Source organism: Ammodytes marinus (assembly GCF_949987685.1).
Source record: "Ammodytes marinus genome assembly, chromosome: 11".
NCBI classification, from domain to species: Eukaryota; Metazoa; Chordata; class Actinopteri; order Uranoscopiformes; family Ammodytidae; genus Ammodytes; species Ammodytes marinus.
Window position 1 is genome coordinate 15,017,938 of NC_137215.1, and position 21,320 is coordinate 15,039,257.

Sequence of the window (21,320 nt, forward strand, 5' to 3'; positions counted from 1 at the left end):
AAATAGTTGTCCTAGCAGGTTTCAGAAGGGATTTAGAGCCAAGGAGAAGTTTGGAGTCTATTCAGTGGTAGCGCTGGATTTACACACATCACTGCACTGGGAGTAAGAGGGGGGAGGGAGGGGGTAAGGGCTGAGGAGGAGGAGAGCTGGGTGGAGGTTTTCAAATGTCAAGTCCGCCGAGATTAACAAGCTCGCGAGGGAGGACTGAGCTCAGTACGACTCCAGCTCTCTACCTCTCCTCCCTCTGTTTCCTCGACATCCCCACTCTCTCTACCTCTCCTCTCTCTGTTTCCTCGACATCCCCACTCTCTCGCCAACACACTGTATCTCTCTCTCTCTCTTTCCTCCTTTTCACTCTCTGACATCCTTCCTGTCTCTTGCACACACACTCATAACCATGCACACATTCTCATGTGTCATTCTCCTTTACTTTGGTTTCATTCAATCTCTCTCTCTCTCTCTTTCTTTTTCGATACGCGCATTTTAATACCCATGCGATGTGGGGATTTGGTCAATGAGAAGGAAAGCAAAGAAAAAAAGGCTGGCATACATTTTAGAAAGGGGTTAGTGGTGGGAACAGAAACGTGGTCTCGCATTGTTATGCATCAAAAGTCTGGCCGAGGAGGAGGGAATGTGGGAAGACAGGGGAATAGAGAGGAGGAAAGCATAGCACAAACCAGTAGCTTTATTCTTCATTCAAACCTCATATTAAATTGATAGGAATAACCATTTGGGCTGGAAGGAACATTTATTGTGTTCAAGGATTGACACCCTAGGCCTAGGGCCTGATCCACAAAGAATGGATTGCGCGCGGTAAAAGCTAGATGATTTGTGGAGGAATAGCAACCACAATCCGACCCGTTTCAGCCCCATATCCTTTCAAAAATTTGCAAAAATTATATGCCGGCGCTAACAGGCCCACAACGTTGTGCAGCCGAACCCAATAAGCCCTTATTTTGCATTAAAGTGAATGCCAGCCGGAACCATGTCAGGCGGCACTGTGCACTTTTTATGATTTTACGCATGGATGCTTCTCGAAAAGCATACTAAGCATTGTTATCTAAAAAAATTGTCAAAATCTGCTGGTATCTACTCACCATATGCTACCTGTCTGTCGTGTGCGCGCTGAAAAAAAGTTGAGGGTTTACACACAGCAGGGGTTACGCTAACGACGATCTAAAAAGCCTGGCTCAGAGCCAGCCGCTGTTACTAACCTCGGCCAGAACGTCGCGGATTGAAGTTTTGGGGAACACACTCTGAGCGTCAAGTATTAACACGGTTAGTATAAACATAAACAAACATTCGGCAAGTGTTCGCTGGCGATGACCTAGTATGCAGGATTTGATGGTGATGAATGTTCTATAATCTGATTGTTCTATAATCTGCTTCACATCCACAGAGGTCAGCTTTTACACACAGATCACAGGTTTATAAAGTGAAATTATTTGCAATAAAGCAGCCTTAATATAATCATCCTGAGCTTCTCAAGAACTGTTTTATTTCAAAATCTAATTTGGGTACACAACCCACTTCTCCCGTCACTGTAGATTGCAAGTGACAAAGAACACTGTAGGATGAGCACAGCAAGAACGTTTTTGTTGTCATTGCAGGTGGAGGTGTCTTGCACGTACAGAGTAAGAAATGTAATTCAGAGAGTGGATTATATTATTTATTGGAGCAATGATAATATATTGCAGTCAGTCTCAACCTTAATTTGTGTCTGAATAGAGGCTTGATTTCTCCTCAGCATTCAGACGTGTCGGCACCAAATGGAAGGACAGCCAGAGGGATATAATCAAACTGTGTGTGCTGTCTCATGGTCCCAATATTCTGATCCCATCATGTCTGGTTATTCTTGAAACTGTTTGATCTGAACAGAAAGTTATATTACTGTTCATCAAAAACTGTGAGCAAATGAAGAAATAGTGATGTTGGTTTCGGTTGTCCTTTTTTGTCTCTTTTTTTCATATTTTTCTTTAACATTCCTGTATGAATTGAAGTATGAACTAAGATACACAGTTTTGAGAGATATGCATTGCTATTTTCTCCCCCCCCCCCCCCCCCCCAAGAGAGTTCTTATGGGATCTCTCATCGTAGTCTAAAGTTCACTAAAGTTGGATCATCTGAATGTACTCACTTGTTCATTAAGTGGTTTCCTACTGTTAATGCTAGAAACATGTAGGAACCGAGTTGAAATGTTTTCCTATTTTTAAGTCTTACAGTTGCTTTCAGTAATCTGAGGGTTTGTTCCTAGCTCTAGGCTACTGATGTTCTGTCAACATTTTTGAATCCAATTAGCTTCACACATTCACAGGAAAGCACAAGGGATACATATAGATAAGGCATGACTAAGGACAGCTCTATGATGCTAATAAAAAGGAAAACAAGCTAACCTAAGCCTTGCCAAAGTCTTGCCAATAATCATCATCAGAGGCCTTAGGCCTGACGTGGCATCAGGTCCAACATCTGGCAGACCGTGTGCTTAATGATGTGGCATTGGGTCCAACATTTGGCAGAATGCACGCTTAACGCTGCCACTGGCAGATGCAGCATATGAGGCTTTGGAAAAGCTGAAGCTCAGATACACTGAGCTAGCAGCCAAGGAGGATCAGCAAGGCTGTAGGGGCTCTCCTTATTCCAGTCTCTTCCTTATGTCTTCAGCTTTTCCCAATAAGGACGCCAGAGAGAGGTGCAAGGATTTGAATATTACACCATTAAAGTTTCCACTGCAGCTTAGCTGTTTAACCATCCCATCAGTTCAGCAGACAAATCGATTCATTCATTCCGGTCAAAGGAGTGTTGCCATGGGTGTCGCTCCGCTCACTCCAAGCTCCTCTGGAAGCCCCCTTGCTCCTGGCCACCTCAGACATACATTAAAGTGATTAGAACATCCTAAATGATGTCCAACCTCAATTGATTTCTGGGTCACAGGCTGGAGGAACGAGGAGTCGAGAGGAAGCATAATTAGCAAAATGGAAAGCACCTTCTGTAGAAGTGGGTGCTGCTGGGTCATCAATGACATCCATTACTAAATTTGCTTCAGGCAGTGAGATTTCCTTGGTCAGTGTTTAAGCTGAGCTGCAGATACATAATAATGAAACACCTGTTAGATGGATTCACAGCTTCATTAATCATTGCACAAAAACTCCCTCCTGTCTCCTAGAAACTGTTAAAAATGTTGAGAGAAAACATGTGTTTCATCAAGTTTACTTTTGCTGTTGCAAATTAGTTATTTATAGTATGTAAACTTCATTTCACACATATTAATTTATATCAAGACGATGAGCAAATTGTTATTGTTAAATAACATATCTGACACGTCTCCAACATGTTAATATAATGAATGTGTCTGATACATTTTCTCTTACAAGTATTCCATTTTTTTTTCAACAAAATGCAATACCGTATCCAAATGGTTATGTTTATGCACTCACAGCAAATTATTCTGGTTAAGGAAAAATCATAGTCTGAATAAAGATAAATAAAGACTTGAGACACAATGGTTTTATTAATGTTTCACTAAAACAGATTTTTCCTAACCTTAACCTAACAAAGCTTTTCTTTTTGTGCCATGACCTAACCACAGGTATGTGGAATCTACAAGTCCTTTGTTTAGGAATTTTGCCTGATTTCAATCTAACAAAGCAATTTTGATTCAATGGTTCCCACTGATTTGCTGTTGCATTTTCTCCTCTTTTGAATTCTCCCCTTTTCTTCATCTAATGTATTTAGCCATGATTGTGCGTCTTTTTTATGTGAAAGTCACATGATTAAATAGTGTAAAGACGGATGTTGACAAACTGAAAAGCTACAAAGGGAGCGTGAGCTCATTATTGAACTTCACGACTGCTTTGAAGCAGTAACATTAGCCAGACAATAAACCTGACACATGCTGCATCACATATACCACTCAGGACAATTAGTTAATAATTCATACAACAACAATGGCTGTTTGAAAGAAGGGAAGTGTGTGTGTGTGTGTGTGTGTGTGGGGGGGGGGGGGGGGGGTTAAATAATGTGTGAGAGCCAGCAAGAGAGCACCCACTTCGGCCCCAAGGCCATGAGCTATACACCTTAAATTCCGGAAAAGAGGGAGAAAATGAAGACACCTTTGTTTGCTCCTTTCTTCTCGTGTGTCATTTGCATCTCAGAACCAGTGTTACATTTTTCGAACACTGTGAAGAAAAATATCCATGAATCAACATTCATAATTTTCTGTTCAATTACAAGCCTAAAACCAAATGCAAATTAACCTTTGAAAACAGGAAATATACAAATTATCTTCATCAGTCTGTTTACAGTCTTAACATTGGAATGACGCTTGCAATAATCTTTAAAACACACATAAACAAACACTACACACACCCACCCATCCATCTGTTTTATCCCTTTCCAATGACTAAATATTCTTGACACATACACACACTCTTTGCAGTGTGTGTGTGTGTTTGCATGTGCAAGCTTGAAATGTGGATTCAGCAGTCCTACAACATCTGCAGCTGTCTTGTTCTTGCTCTATCTCTGTCACACACGTATGTACACACACACACACACACACACACACATCCACACCCACCAGAGAAGCACTCACTCATTGTCCCGATATGTGCATGCACATTGATATAAGGACACATGTAAATATAAACACACACACACAGCTGTGGAATTCACCAGAGATGTGACTGGTGATTTTTAAATGCACGAGAAATGTAACACAGATGGGGACATGTGAGAAGGCATGTGTGTGTGTGTATGCGTGTGTGAGTGTGTGGCTTTTGAAGTGAACAGTCATTAACTGGAAAATCAAGCTTCTTTGAAGACCTCAAACACACACACACACACACACACACACACACACACACACACACACACACACATATGTGCAATCCAACAAGTCGCTTGAATGTAAATTGCGTCAAGATGGTTCCCATCTAAAACCCATCCACACCTCACCATCCTCTCATAAACAGGAATAGTTTCCTCTCTTCTCGTGTGCTTTTATCTCCCATGCTCCTTCCTTATTGGAGGCGAATGCATTCAACCTAGACATGTCCTTCTTTGTGGCCTGCTGTCACGTTAAATCGCTGGATGCAACAGCAGGTATGTTAAGGCTGAACAACTGTTTACTACCATGCTGTCAGTTCGCATCGGAAACGCAGAGATATGACAAAACGAGATGTGATGGCTCTGGAGGAAGCACAGACTGAAACAGACAGCCCTCCCTTGTGTCTGGTGTTTTTTTTGTTTGTGCTGTGAGATAGATGTGGTCTCTGTGGATCAATCAACTGGCTAAATAGCACCATTGTATACCGGTTACAGACGGCAGTTATGCAGACTCTTAATTGAGCGTATACAACTTAATGGTATGACTGTCTGTTTCTTCAGCTTTCTCTATAGATATAATCAGTGTAAATGGATGTCTTGCAGCCTCAACGTACATTGAGCACATTTTTTTGCCATCTATGGTCATTCCGCCCACTCAAAGCTCAGGCTATGATTTCCCTCCTGTATCTAAGGTAAACCAGGCTTACACAAGACCAATAAAGCCACACTTTACCAGTTAGTTTTAACACTTTGCCATTTTTCCTTGTAGTTATTGATCTAAATTTATATATATATAGGGGATAATGGGGTAATCTGAGCCACTTTTTACATTTGCTCCCCTCCAAGGGAGCTACACTTATTTTTCACTCAAATTTACACATTTCCCATTAATTCAGGATGTTTCCTAGAAATGGGCATTAGCAGATTTTTAGCTAGCCACACATTCCAGAACTAATGTCGGACTAGTAAAATAATTATGGGGTTTGGTCAATTAAGCAAAGCAAATTTTCTAAACACTTGAAAGGAACTCTGAACAAAATCAAATACAACATATTATAATTCAAAAGGTTTTAATAAGATTCAAATTAAAGATAGAACCAGTTAGATTAGAACACAGTCTGGGGGTCAGAACACAGGACCCTTAGAGCCAGCTTGTGTCTGGGGGGCAAAGCATAGGAAAATCAGAACCAGCAAGAACAGCCTGGGACTCAGACCACAGGAGAAGACCCAACTGGAATATAACATCAGCCTGTCATACTCTACAACTACGCCTACTCTACATTCCAGCGCTGAAGGTTACAGGGAAAGATGAGAAGGTGCTCTTTCCGTGTGGTTGCCCCAGGTCGTCTTCCTAGTGTATTTACTTGGCATGATGGCTTTTCTACAATGTGTATGACATTAAAATAAAACACAAGTTATGTAATATTACATTACAATATGTTTAAGACTAAACTTAACTTGTGCCTCATGGTGGGGGAAAGTGAGACAGTGGCTCACTTTCCCCCACAGCATTTGGCTCACTTTCCCCCACCACTACAATTTGAGAATAAACTACCTCTCTTAGCATTTCAGGCTAATCTTCAGTTATCAGCATCACATGGTTTCATATGTTGGTAGTTCATCAACACGTATGATAGAAGTTTTTCTACGTGAATACATTTGCTTTGGCACAACAGTTGATTAAGTTGACAGCAAGAAAATTTACTTTTACATGCAAAATACCTATTTTGGTGAAAAAAACATGCTTACCACAGCACCATGAGGTCCTCTCTTTCAGGGCCATGGGGAAATGAGAGGCGCTTGAAAACATATATCTCACATGACCACAAATGTTTTCCGTTGCCTATATACAGGGGGTGGCTCACATTACCCGATGCCTCAGATTCCCCCGTTCTCCCCTATATATATATTGGACTTTTCTGTCCCTGTAGTGTTGTCCTAAGATTTACAAAGTTTTTTTATTTAAGGATTTATTTGTTAATCCTAACATCTGTAAATGTATCCCACCATGCATAGGTCAAGAGGTTGGGTAAAGACTGAACATGTTGCTGTCCACCATCTACTGAAGACTATTTACTTTAGAGTCTACCATCATGTCTGTGGGTAGGGGTGTGACAATGATCCTTCATATGCATATGATTTGATGATTTCAACATGGCGGCCCACACAAACATAACTATATTAAATAACTCATGTAATAAATGTACAAAAAACAGCAGTTTCTATGACAGCGTAATTAAAACTGTGTAATAGAACAAGAGATGGCATTCCCATGGGAAGCCCAATAGTGGATTGGTGGGTGCGAGTACCAAGCTCAAAACTGGTCCATGACATCTTGAGAGGCATACACTACCTGTTCCGTCTCCAGGTGATATCTGTGATTGTGTATCGCATGCCGCTGCCAGAGTTAGTAGAAAAACAATGGAGAACAATGGTAGTTGCGGATTGCCCCAAACACCTCCGTAATTGTGTGGGTCTTATCCAGCTGCGACCATAGCTGCGACTGAATACTGTCGCCGTCCCAAATTTCTAGCAAACTCTCCACTTCGCTATCGCACCGGAAGGCACTCGTGAACCTCTTGCGGCCGTTGTTTACAATTATTGTGGGGAAGAAGGGTCGCGGGACTACTTCATCCAGCTCACGTTCGTAGATATCACGTTGCTTATCCGTGCGCCTGTCATCTCATTAGCATCTGTGCCGTTCCCTGGCACACCTCTCCCAAGTGTTCCGTGGCCAAGGAAGTGTTCCATGCTGGAATATGGATGGCGTGCGCACACTAGCCAAACGTTCTAGACTTTAGTATGCAAATGAGCTCGAGCACGGAACAGAGGGCCTAGTGTGAGTGCGCCCTAGAACAGCTATTTGTAGTTTTACAGTGTTTATTTTCCTGTACCAAATGCAGAGGAGTTCTAATCCGTTCCCTGTGTGGGTGGACTGTTGTTTCCTGGGTAAAGATTTTATTATGGACAATGTTATTCTCAGCAGGAGTGGAGGCAGGCAGATCAATACAAAACACAAATAATTTACAATAACACGGCACCTACTCTTCAAAATGGCCTCACCTACCCTGTAGTTCCATTTCTATAGTTTTAACATTGGTATTTTGTACAATGAAATTTGATTTTCTCCCTCAAAAGGGATCAGCTGACATTTTCATGAATCTTTTTTTTTTCAAATGTTTATAGGGTTATATCGATTTGAATCAAAACATAAACAAATTCAGACTCCCAGTTTAGTTGATCATGAAAAATCAGAGCCCCTGTTGCAGATATAACACATGTCTGAAACTACCTACCTTAATGTATGAATGTTCTAGTTATACATATTTATTTCTGACTGATGTAAATCTTAGGTAGATTTTTGTAACCTTTTGTCCCAGCAGATTTATGGTGGATAATAAATGTTGCTCTAAGTCAAACTCATGAAAATGTATTTCAAAATGTATATATTTTAGTATAAAGAAAGTATCTTATGACCGGATGTATAATAACTTTCAGTGTTTTTAAACAGCACAAATTACTCAGAAAGACCAGGGAAAGACCAGTACTGCGAGGGAAACAAAAGGGAAACAGTTGATATATTTCTGATGAGTGAGACATGGTTGTGCTACTGCTGCTGCTGCTGAAATCAGCTGAAACATATTGTGATCAAATAAGAAGTGAACAACGAAATATGCTGAGCTAGTCAGGGCAATGTTTCATTCATTCCCTCAAGACATCATACTGTATTACATCATCAGCAAATTCTTGTATTGGATCAAGTCACGCCATCTTCGAACCAGCCCCGAGGTCGGTCACTTTCATTCAAAATCAATTCATAATGGGAACGGGAGCTATGGGCCCATGTTTTAGAGACAGGGTTAACAAACTCTGAGTTTATCCCTGACTTGAGAAAACCCTGAGATGAGAAACTTTTGAGTTTTCCGTTTCAGAACAGCTAATCATGTAACAGGTTACCGTGGTAACTGACTCACAGTAAAGATGAACCTGCTTGGTAAACCCTGGTCCAAATTTAGTTCACCTGTTCATCAGGCCAGGGATGTGCATTTGTGGCTGTCTCATGTCTCATTTGGCAGGAATGACTTGCTCCTTTCTGAAAGGCCCTGAAAGTCTGTGATTAAAGCTGGGGTATGTGATTTCAGATTGGTCAAAGTCAGAGGTGGGTCGTAACGCGCTACATTTACTCCGTTACAAATACTTGAGTAACTTTTTGAATAAATTGTAATTTTAGGAGTAGTTTTATTGCAACATACTTTTACTTTTACTTGAGTAAATATTTGAAGAAAGAACGGTACTTTTACGCCGTTCCATTTGGCTACGTGACGGTTGTTACCTTATTTTTTTATATATTTTATTTATTACATGTGAGAGCCATTTCTCTCATGATTTCTCTCCCCCGGGACGTCTTCAGCCAACATCTCTATCACGTGACTATTTCAACCAATAAAAACCACATTACAAAAGCTTGCCAATCAAATGCAGCCACTTCAGTCACATGACAAGTGTTGTCATGTTGTCATAGGGCTCAACAATGTCCGCGGACTTTTTTAAAGGATGCGGTTCTGCACCGATGTTGTGTCCGTGGCCGTGCCATGTAGGTTAAACGCATATTTTACCGACTATCTGGGTGAGTCGAGAAAATGGAAGAAACCGCTGATTCCGAGGAGCAATAGCCACACGTCTGGCCTCACATACAAACTCACAAGCTCTCAATTACACAAACTCACAAAATAACAATCACACACTCACAATCACAGTGACATAGACTCCCACACACCCGCAATTACAGAGAAACTGTTCTTCTTTGACACATGTCCTGTTCTCCCTGTAGCCTACTCACTTCGCATGCCCCAGTCTGGCTGTGTGAGAGTCTGAGAGTGGTCTCTTTGTTCAGCCACTCTGTAGTTTCATACGTTAAGTGAGTGTGCCAGCAGGTTTTGATGTGTAACGAAGTTTAATTTTGCGTGTTTTATATTTTTGACACAACACAACCTAGATAATTTTCTCAGGGCCTGTGACATATTGTAGGAATTAGTTTTAAAATGTGTATGTGCAAAACAATTGCGACAGTGTTATAAGTGTATTGGTTTTAATTAATATAATTTTGGACAAGCCTAATTTATTATAATTTTATTTGAAAGGTGATGTATTTAATTTGGCAGATAATTTATTTATTATTGTTTGAGTTCAAGGGTTATTCATTTGATTTTTAAATACCTTATTTATTGTTTTATTTAAAATTATGTTATTTAACATATCTTTATTTGAACATTGCTGTTTTATATTATGTTCGTGTCTATTCTGTACCGTTTGTGTTGCTCTGTATATTTCAAAAATAAATCCGGAGTAATTCAGTAGGCCTACTTGTACTCTTGAGTACTTGAGTAGTCTTTTCACTGCATACTTTTTTACTCTTACTCGAGTAATAATTGTTATGAGTACTTTTACTTCTACTTGAGTAATTATAATCTTAAAGTAACTTACTTTTACTTGAGTAAATTTTTTGGCTACTCTGCCCACCTCTGGTCAAAGTTAACATGAGCTGTACACTTTGACCAATCAGAGCGAGGCTATGATTCTCTGTTCTTATTGGCTGTTGGTACTGTCCATTCACTTTGGCACGACTTTGTTGGTGTAGAGCGTGTTGGGGAGGGACCAAAGAGAACAAGTGGAGCGGTTGAGGTATTTGGATTCGAATCTCTATCCCATCTGCCATTTTCTCCCCAAATCCTCCACCCCAGCTTTAAGTGGAAAAACGAAGTCTGAAAAAAAAAGTCAGAAAAGATAAGAAAAAAGAGAGTGGAACAGCATGAAAGAGAAAATCAAGGATGAGACACAGACATCAAGGTTAGTTTTACATGCACTGGAGATTTCATAAACTAGTCTGTGAGACTCCTTTTGGCACTGTGACAACACACAGTTAGCATTTTGTGTGGCTTTATCATTTTACAGTCTACTTATTTGCTCAGAATAATTAACAGTTGATGGAGGTACAAGACTTGTCTTGATTTGTTGTTGTGTTTTATGATCGAACACCTCTATGTTTTTTTTGGGCACAACAATCATGTTAATGAAATACTGTTTTCAGGAATTACTGGATTTTCTCTGAAGAAAGGATAACAACATGCTAAGTGTAATAAAGCCAATTGCAGCTTGAATTGCAATGCATACAACAACTGTTTACCCAAAAGTGAACAAAATTGCTACTTGTAAATTGGAAGTGTGTCCTGGGTATTCTACTGTTTGCTGTTATTAATCAGTATTTGCCATTTAGAACAGACCTCAGTCTACAGACACATTTTAGGGATATTTACTAAAGCCGGTGTTAGTGTTGGTGAGATTATTCGTGTGCAGCTACTATAGCTGATTGAACTAAAGTAGGGGAGAACAGGGTAAGTAGGCACACTTTTTACTCTAGTGAGAATTGCTTATCACCTAAACATCTTTCAATAGTCATTCCTACATTAAATTGAAGCTTAAGGTGTTGGCTTGAAAAGTGTACCCCTCACTTTTTCTATCGTATTGTAATAAATAAGAAATTAATCATCAAAGACACCCTTACACATTGTGACAACCAACCCCATCAAGGGGTCGGTTGTCAAACACTATGGGGTTGTTTGTCACCATGTTATCTTAATGGGAATAATCTTAAAAAGAAGGCAAGAAAGTAGAGCTACATTTGCACGTTTAATTGCATTGTCAAGTTGACAAATAGGCCTACAAAACTTACTGTAGCCTTGGCAGCTGGTCTAGTTTGGGATGCACTGGGTTGTTTTGATTTTGTTGCCCTTTTTTCTTTTGTATGCTAGCTGCCTTTTCCTGCTCTATTCTTTCCTTCTCTGGGGTGTCTGTGAGGATACAGCTTGACATTTTCTTTCGTTATTGGGTTCCTTTTCTGGCTGCAGCCTTGAGATAACATGTGACAACCAACCACCCAAAAAATGTGACGACCAACCCCAACTTGAATTTCTTGCTAGCATCAAGGCCAACAACCATCTGACAACTAATTAGCTTGCTAACCACAATCTAAACTATAGTTTACCCTTCACACTTTGTATGGGTAACAAGTGTGTTGTTATAAACCCATTGTGTAAAAGCCTAGAAGAAAAATACTGAGGAGCTAAATATTTTCAATTTGACATGAAAAACAAAAACAGTCGTCTCACCTCAAATTCAGCAGTCTAACTCCAAGGAAGACTATGTAGGTGACCTCTGATCCCAATTCTGGATATTTAAATACCAAAATTTCACAGACGGCGCCTTCTGGTTCCGAGATATAACGATTGTGACAACCAACCCGTGTGACAAATTACCCCGTGCTCCCCTACTTTTGAACTGGATTATCTTAACACGTACGCCCTTAACATCACGTTGTGTCAAGGAATAGATGCTAACTTCATTCCAAGGTAGCAAAGGAATATACTGCAAAGTGGATGAACACAATTGTAAGACCCTTAGGTCATTGAAATGCCCAATTCTTGCTTCACCTTAAGTCAAGTATATATGCTCATACTTGTTCTGAGAGTAGTCTAGAGAAAGTGGCAAGATAAGCTCAGGTTGCAGAGTAATACTTATTTAAAGGCAGTGTATAAGGTTCACTGCAACAGAAGGGAAATAGAAAGTCCCTGTTCATGCAACATTGCTACAGCATTAGAGTTAATATGGACTGTGAAAAGCTATTTACCAGTTACGAGTTCTCCCAACTAGGTAGCAGCAGATCCGGAAAAGTAATGCACACAGCCATGTAAAATCATGGATTTGTGTGACAAACTGTATGTATTGAGGAAGTGGAACACATGATTAATCACACAAGTTCACCTTTAAAACAATTTCACACATTATTATTGTCCATCCATAAAGTCTGGGGAGTTCCAAAGAGACGCATGCTAAAAATGTATTTAAGAAAAAAATAATAGATAAGTAAATATCAATGCAGCAGATGATGAGACACCCAGACTTTTTGTACGGGTCAAGCTCCAAAACCAACTCATCCCTGCAGCTTAAATCCCCACCTCCAGTTTGTAATACAAACATATGAACCCCTGATAACATTGTCCCCTCGAGAACTACAGAAGACATTATACATCTGTTTTTACTAGTTGAGTACAACTCATTTTGACTGACTAAACGTAATGAGTAAAATCCCCATTTATGGTAATATGAGATATAACAACACAGATACAGAGTAGTTGCTGTAGTGTCTACAGTTGATATAATGCAAAGCGAAAGGTAAAAAGTCTAGGCAATACTGACGTTCTGCATCCAATCTTGAGATGAGAAGGGGCTTGAAAACATATATCTCACATGACCACAAATGTTTTCCGTTGCCTAGATACAGGGGGTGGCTCACATTACCCGATGCCTCAGATTCCCCTGTTCTCCCCTATATATATATATTGGACTTTCCTGTCCCTGTAGTGTTGTCCTAAGATTTACAATTTTTTATTTATTTAAGGATTTATTTGTTAATCCTAACATCTGTAAATGTATCCCACCATGCATAGGTCAAGAGGTTGGGTAAAGACTGAACATGTTGCTGTCCACCATCTACTGAAGACTATTTACTTTAGAGTCTACCATCATGTCTGTGGTTAGGGGTGTGACAATGATCCTTCATATGCATATGATTTGATGATTTCAACATGGTGGCCCACACGAACATAACTATATTAAATAACTCATGTAATAAATGTACAAAAAACAGCAGTTTCTATGACAGCATAATTAAAACTGTGTAATAGAACAAGAGATGGCATTCCCATGGGAAGCCCGATAGTGGATTGGTGGGTGCGAGTACCAAGCTCAAATTGTGTGGGTCTTATCCAGCTGTGACCATAGCTGCGACTGAATACTGTCGCCATCCCAAATTTCTAGCAAACTCTCCACTTCGCTATCGCACCGGAAGGCACTCGTGAACCTCTTGCGGCCGTTGTTTACAATTATTGTGGGGAAGAAGGGTCGCGCATGGACTACTTCATCCAGCTCACGTTCATAGATATCACGTTGCTTATCCGTGCGCGTGTCTTCTCATTTGTACGGGTCAAAACCAACTCATCCCTGCAGCTTAAATCCCCACCTCCAGTTTGTAATACAAACATATGAACCCCTGATAACATTGTCCCCTCGAGAACTACAGAAGACATTATACATCTGTTTTTACTAGTTGAGTACGACTCATTTTGACTGACTAAACGTAACGAGTAAAATCCCCATTTATGGTAATATGAGATATAACAACACAGATACAGAGTAGTTGCTGTAACGTCTACAGTTGATATAATGCAAAGCGAAAGGTAAAAACTCTAGGCAATACTGACGTTCTGCATCCAATCTTCCTTTTCGGGTGACAGAAAAAGTGAGACCTGGTCGCGACTAAATGGCATTTTCAGTTGGAAGATGACCAGTGAATTAAAGAGTAGAAGCCATTGTCAATGGGTTGATTACAATAAGGAGTGTGAATCAGCATCCATTATCATTATGGTGATACACACCAGAACAGATGGCTCTGAAGAAAGACAGATGAGAGAAATGAGTGAAAAACACGGTAAATGAGGAAGTATTGAAGTTAAACCAGAAATAGGAAAGTAATGAGGGATGGAGGGAAATGGAGGTAAGCAGAGGGAGTGTATTTGAGAGAAGGATGATGTCTAGACTACAGAGAGTGTGTGGGGGCTCTGTGGGAGCGTTCCTGATTGCAATGACTGCAGTAAGGTCACAGGTCTAATTAGTGGAGGGGCTGTACAGTCAGTCATGTTACTGTACAAATACTTTGGATATAGTCAGCAAGGTTAAGCGTTCATTGTGTCTGACCCTAACTGCATCTAAATCTGGTCTCCATTATGTCTCATTATTTTTCCCTATTTAGGGGGCCAAGCCCGAGTAGGGCTGGGACCGCGTTTTGCAGAGCAACGCGGTTCCCAAGCCCTGCGGGGCAGGGAACCCTATTGTTCTTGTAGGGATTATTAGGGGGCCAAGCCCGAGTAGGGCTGGGACCGCGTTTTGCAGAGCAACGCGGTTCCCAAGCCCTGCGGGGCAGGGAACCCTATTGTTCTTGTAGGGATTATTAGGGGGCCAAGCCCGAGTAGGGCTGGGACCGCGTTTTGCAGAGCAACGCGGTTCCCAAGCCCTGCGGGGCAGGGAACCCTATTGTTCTTGTAGGGATTATTAGGGGGCCAAGCCCGAGAAGGGCAAGGGACCGCGTTATGCAGAGCAACGCGGTTCCCAAGCCCTGCTGGGCAGGGAACCCTATTGATTTAGTAGGAATTATTAGGGGGCCAAGCCCGAGTAGGGCTGGGACCGCGTTTTGCAGAGCAACGCGGTTCCCAAGCCCTGCGGGGCAGGGAACCCTATTGTTCTTGTAGGGATTATTAGGGGGCCAAGCCCGAGAAGGGCAAGGGACCGCGGAATGCAGAGCATCGCGGTTCCATGACACTGCGGGGCAGGGAACCCTATTGATTTAGTAGGAATTATTAGGGGGCCAAGCCCGAGTAGGGCTGGGACCGCGTTTTGCAGAGCAACGCGGTTCCCAAGCCCTGCGGGGCAGGGAACCCTATTGTTCTTGTAGGGATTATTAGGGGGCCAAGCCCGAGTAGGGCTGGGACCGCGTTTTGCAGAGCAACGCGGTTCCCAAGCCCTGCGGGGCAGGGAACCCTATTGTTTTTGTTGGGCCTTTTATTCCTATTCCTATTCCTTACGTAAAAGTGGTGCTGCAGCCCAAACCGTAAAGGGTTGGGACATGCCACTTGCATGGCTTATCCAGGTCCGTGCCTGGTACGCAGACACAAAAATTCAGACATGCCGGCCACAAGGTGGCGCTACAACAAAGGAAAAGGCGTTTTGGGCTGTAACTTCCGCACCGAAAGTCCGACAGTCAAAAACTTTATATCCACAGATGCCCACAAGTCAGCTGCATCTTTTGAGATAAGCCACGCCCATTTGCGTATATATACATTTTTCGCCACATCGCAAAAACTGTGTCGGTCACCAAAACATACTCCTCCTACAGTTTTCGCCCGATTTGGACGAAACCAAAAGCATTATGCTCTACCGACTCCCACGAGCAAAAGTTGGTCAAATAATTTTTCTACGACCATCGGAAGACCAAACGGTAGCGCTTTCAAGATTTGCGAAAATCCCTTAAAAAAAAAAAAAAGAGGGATTTTCTTGAAACTCAAGCGAGACTATCATGGGGCATACCTGAGCCTATGGCAAAAATATGGGAAATAAATTTTAATGTGGGCCGGACTTATTAGAAAAAAGAGTTTTTCAATTTTTTTGCCTGTTTTCGCCATTTTCTAAGTCTTTAGGCGGGAAAATTCAAAAAAGTGTCTTTACAATGGAGAGGTTGACAATTTGATTTTGCTATAACTCCCCAACCGAACATCGCACATTCAAAAACTTGACATCCACTTGTTTGGTACATTGAGCTGCATCTTTCTATCTAACCTAGTTTTGCGAATGTCATCCATTGGGGGCGCCAAAACCACAAAAAGCAAAGAAAACGCGTTTGGGGCTATAACTCCCACACCGAACATCGCACATTCAAAAACTTTACATCCCCGGATTCCGTGAAGCGAGGGGCCGGCGCCGCGGACGACAACGCCCGATCCCGAGTCGCGTGGGAGGCTTGGCCCCCGTTCACAACTGCTTGCAGTTCTAGTTAGGGGGCCAAGCCCGAGCAGGAGCTGGGACCGCGTTTTGCACAGCAACGCGGTTCCCAAGCCCTGCGGGGCAGGGAACCCTATTGTTTTTGTGGCGATTATTATTATTATTATTATTAGGGGGCCAAGCCCGAGTAGGGCTGGGACCGCGTTTTGCAGAGCAACGCGGTTCCCAAGCCCTGCGGGGCAGGGAACCCTATTGTTTTTGTTGGGCCTTTTATTATTATTATTATTCCATGTTTAGAAGTGGTGCTGCAGCCCAAACCGTAAAGGGTTGGGACATGCCACTTGCAGCACTAGTTCAGACCCCCGGTCTCTCAGCATACAAAAAAATTCAGACATCCCAGCCACTAGGTGGCGCCACAACAAAGGAAAACGCGTTTTGGGCTATAACTTCCACACCGAAAGTCCGACAGTCAAAAACTTTACATCCACAGATGCCCACAAGTCAGCTGCATCTTTTGAGATAGGCCACGCCCATTTGCGTATATATACATTTTTCGCTACATCGCAAAAACTGTGTCAGTCACCAAAACATACTCCTCCTACAGTTTTCGCCCGATTTGGACGAAACCAAAAGCATTATGCTCTACCGACTCCCACGAGCAAAGGAAGGTCAAATAATTTTTCTACGACCATCGGAAGACCAAATGGTAGCGCTTTAAAGATTGGCGCAAATCCGTAAAAAAAAAAAAAAAAAGGGATTTTCTTGAAACTCAAGGGAGACTATCATGGGGCATACTTGAGCCTATGTCAAAAATATGGGGATGAAATTCCGATGTGGGCCGGACTTATTAAAAAAAAGAGTTTTTCAATTTTTTTGCCTGTTTTCGCCATTTTCTAAGTCTTTCGGCGGGAAAATGGGAAAATTCAAAAAAGTGTCTTTACAATGGAGAGGTTGACAATTTGATTTTGCTATAACTCCCCAACCAAACATCGCACATTCAAAAACTTGACATCCACTTCTTCGGTACATTGAGCAACATCTTTCTATCAAACACAGTTTTGCAAATGTCATCCATAGGGGGCGCCAAAACCACAAAAAGCAAAGAAAACGCGTTTGGGGCTATAACTTCCACACCAAACATCCCACAGTCAAACACTTTATCTCCACAGATGCCCACAAGTCAGCTGCATCTTTCTACATAACACAGTTTTGCGAATGTCATCCATAGGGGGCACCAAAACCGCAAAAAGCAAAGAAAACGCGTTTGGGGCTATAACTCCCACACCGAACATCCCACATTCAAAAACTTTACATCCCCGGATTCCGTGAAGCGAGGGGCCGGCGCCGCGGACGACGACGCCCTGTCCCGACTCGCGTGGAAGGCTTGGCCCCCGTTCACAACTGCTTGCAGTTCTAGTTATTATTATTATTATTATTTTTCCTTACGTAAAAGTGGTGCTGCAGCCCAAACCGTAAAGGGTTGGGACATGCCACTTGCAGGGCTTATCCAGGTCCGTGCCTGGTACGCAGACAAAAAAATTCAGACATGCCAGCCACTAGGTGGCGCTACAACAATAAAAAAACATGTTTGGGGCTATAACTCCCACACCGAAAGTCCGACAGTCAAAAACTTTATATCCACAGATGCCCACAAGTCAGCTGCATCTTTTGAGATAGGCCACGCCCATTTGCGTATATATACATTTTTCGCTACATCGCGAAAACTGTGTCAGTCACCAAAACATACTCCTCCTACAATTTTCGCCCGATTTGGACGAAACCAAAAGCATTATGCTCTACCGACTCCCACGAGCAAAAGTAAGTCAAATAATTTTTCTACGACCATCGGAAGACCAAACGGTAGCGCTTTAAAGATTTGCGAAAATTCCTTTAAAAAAAAAGGGGGGGGGGATTTTCTTGAAACTGAAGGGAGACTATCATGGGGCATACCTGAGCCTATGGCAAAAATATGGGCAAGAAATTCAGATGTGGGCCGGACTTATTAAAAAAAAGAGTTTTTCAATTTTTTTGCCTGTTTTCGCCATTTTCTAAGTCTTTAGGCGGGAAAATGGGAAAATTCAAAAAAGTGTCTTTACAATGGAGAGGTTGACAATTTGATTTTGCTATAACTCCCCAACCGAACATCGCACATTCAAAAACTTGACATCCACTTGTTCGGTACATTGAGCCGCATATTTCTATCTCACGTAATTTTGCGAATGTCATCCATAGGGGGCGCCAAAACCACAAAAAGCAAAGAAAACGCGTTTGGGGCTATAACTTCCACACCGAACATCCCACAGTCAAACACTTTATATCCACAGATGCCCACAAGTCAGCTGCATCTTTTGAGATAGGCCACGCCCATTTGCATATGGGATTTTCTTTCGTTACATCGCAAAAACTGTGTCAGTCACCAAAACACACTCCTCCTACAGTTTTTGTCCGATTTCGACGAAACCAAAAGCATTATGCTCTACCGACTCCCACGAGCAAATGTTGTGTAAAGAATTTTTCTACGACCATCGGAAGACCAAACGGTAGCGCTTTAAAGATTTGCACATTAGCTACCTTTAACCAAACTGCTCCTAAATCCAAAACGATTTATCCTATTAACACCAAACTTCACACATGTGTTTGTCCTATGGTTCTCAGGCTGGTTCTACTTTTTCCTTAAATTGCTCCAAAAGGGGGCGCCAAAAACACACTTGAGCATCTGTCTCTGCCATTACTTTTGCCTTTTGGTCTATAACTCCCAAACCAAACATCCCACATTCAAAAACTTTACATCCCCGGATTCCGTGAAGCGAGGGGCCGGCGCCGCGGACGACGACGCCCGATCCCGAGTCGCGTGGGAGGCTTGGCCCCCGTTCACAACTGCTTGCAGTTCTAGTTATTCTTATTATTTGGCGCCCCTAAAAGTGGTGCTGCAGCCCAAACCATAAAGTGTGAAGACATGCCACTTGTCGGGCTTATCCAGGTCCGTGCTGTGTACGCAGACACAGAAAATCAGACATGCCAACCACTAGGTGGCGCTACAACAAAGGACAACGCGTTTGGGGCTATAACTTCCACACCGAAAGTCCGACAGTCAAAAACTTTATATCCACAGATGCCCACAAGTCAGCTGCATCTTTTGGGATAGGCCACGCCCATTTGCGTATAGATAGATTTTTTGCTACATCGCAAAAACTGTGTCAGTCACCAAAACACACTCCTCCTCCAGTTTTTATCCGATTTGGACGAAACCAAAAGCATTATGCTCTACTGACTCCCACGAGCAAAAGTTAGATAAAGAATTTTTCTACGACCATCGGAAGACCAAACGCTAGCGCTTCAAACATTCGCGCAAATCCCCCCGAAAAAAATAAATAAAGGGATTTTCTTGAAACTCAAGGGAGACTATCATGGGGCATACCTGAGTCTATACAAAAAATATGGGCAAGAAAATCCTATGTATGCCGGATTTATTCAACAAATTAGTTTTGCACTTTCACTTCCTGTTTCGAACTATTTGGCGGGAAAATTCAAATAAGTGGAGAGGTTGACAATTTGATTTTGCTCATAACTCCCCAACCAAACATCGCACATTCAAAAACTTGACATCCACTTGTTTGGTACATTGAGCTGCATCTTTCTATCTAACGCAGTTTTGCGAAAGTCATCCATAGGGGGCGCCAAAACCACAAAACGCAGAGAAAAGGCGTTTGGGGCCATAACTTCCACACCGAACATCCCACAGTCAAAAACTTTATATCCACAGATGCCCACAAGTCAGCTGCATCTTTTGGGATAGGCCACGCCCATTTGCGGGTGGGAATTTTTTTCGCTACATCGCAAAAACTGTGTCAGTCACCAAAAAACACACCTTTCGGTCTATAACTCCCAAACCGAACATCCCACATTCAAAAACTTTACATCCCCAGATTCCGTGAAGCGAGGGGCCGGCGCCGCGGACGACGACGCCCGATCCCGAGTCGCGCGGGACGGCTTGGCCCCCGTCCACAACTGCTTGCAGTTCTAGTTAGGGGGCCAAGCCCGAGAAGGGCAAGGGACCGCGGAATGCAGAGCATCGCGGTTCCATGACAATGCGGGGCATGGAACCCTATTGATTTAGTAGGAATTATTAGGGGGCCAAGCCCGAGTAGGGCTGGGACCGCGTTTTGCAGAGCAACGCGGTTCCCAAGCCCTGCGGGGCAGGGAACCCTATTGTTTTTGTTGGGCCTTTTATTATTATTATTATTATTTTTCTCCGCGTAAAAGTGGTGCTGCAGCCCAAACCGTAAAGGGTTGGGACATGCCACTTGCAGGGCTCATCCAAGTCCGTACCCCGTACGCAGACAAAAAAATTCAAACATCCCGGCCACTAGGTGGCGCTACAACCAAGGAAAAGGCGTTTTGGGCTATAACTTCCGCACCGAAAGTCCGACAGTCAAAAACTTTATATCCACAGATGCCCACAAGTCAGCTGCATCTTTTGAGATAGGCCACGCCCATTTGCGTATATATACATTTTTTGCTACATCGCAAAAACTGTGTCAGTCACCGAAACATACTCCTCCTACAGTTTTTGCCCGATTTGGACGAAACCAAAAGCATTATGCTCTCCTGACTCCCACGAGCAAAATTGGGTCAAATAGTTTTTCTACGACTATCGGAAGACCAAACAGTAGCGCTTTAAAGATTCGCGAAAATTCCTTAAAAAAAATAAAAAAGGGTTTTTTCTTGAAACTGAAGGGAGACTATCATGGGGCATACCTGAGCCTATGGCAAAAATATGGGAAAGAAATTTTTATGTGGGCCGGACTTATTAAAAAAAAGAGTTTATCAATTTTTTTGCCTGTTTTCGCCATTTTCTAAGTCTTTCGGCGGGAAAATGGGAAAATTCA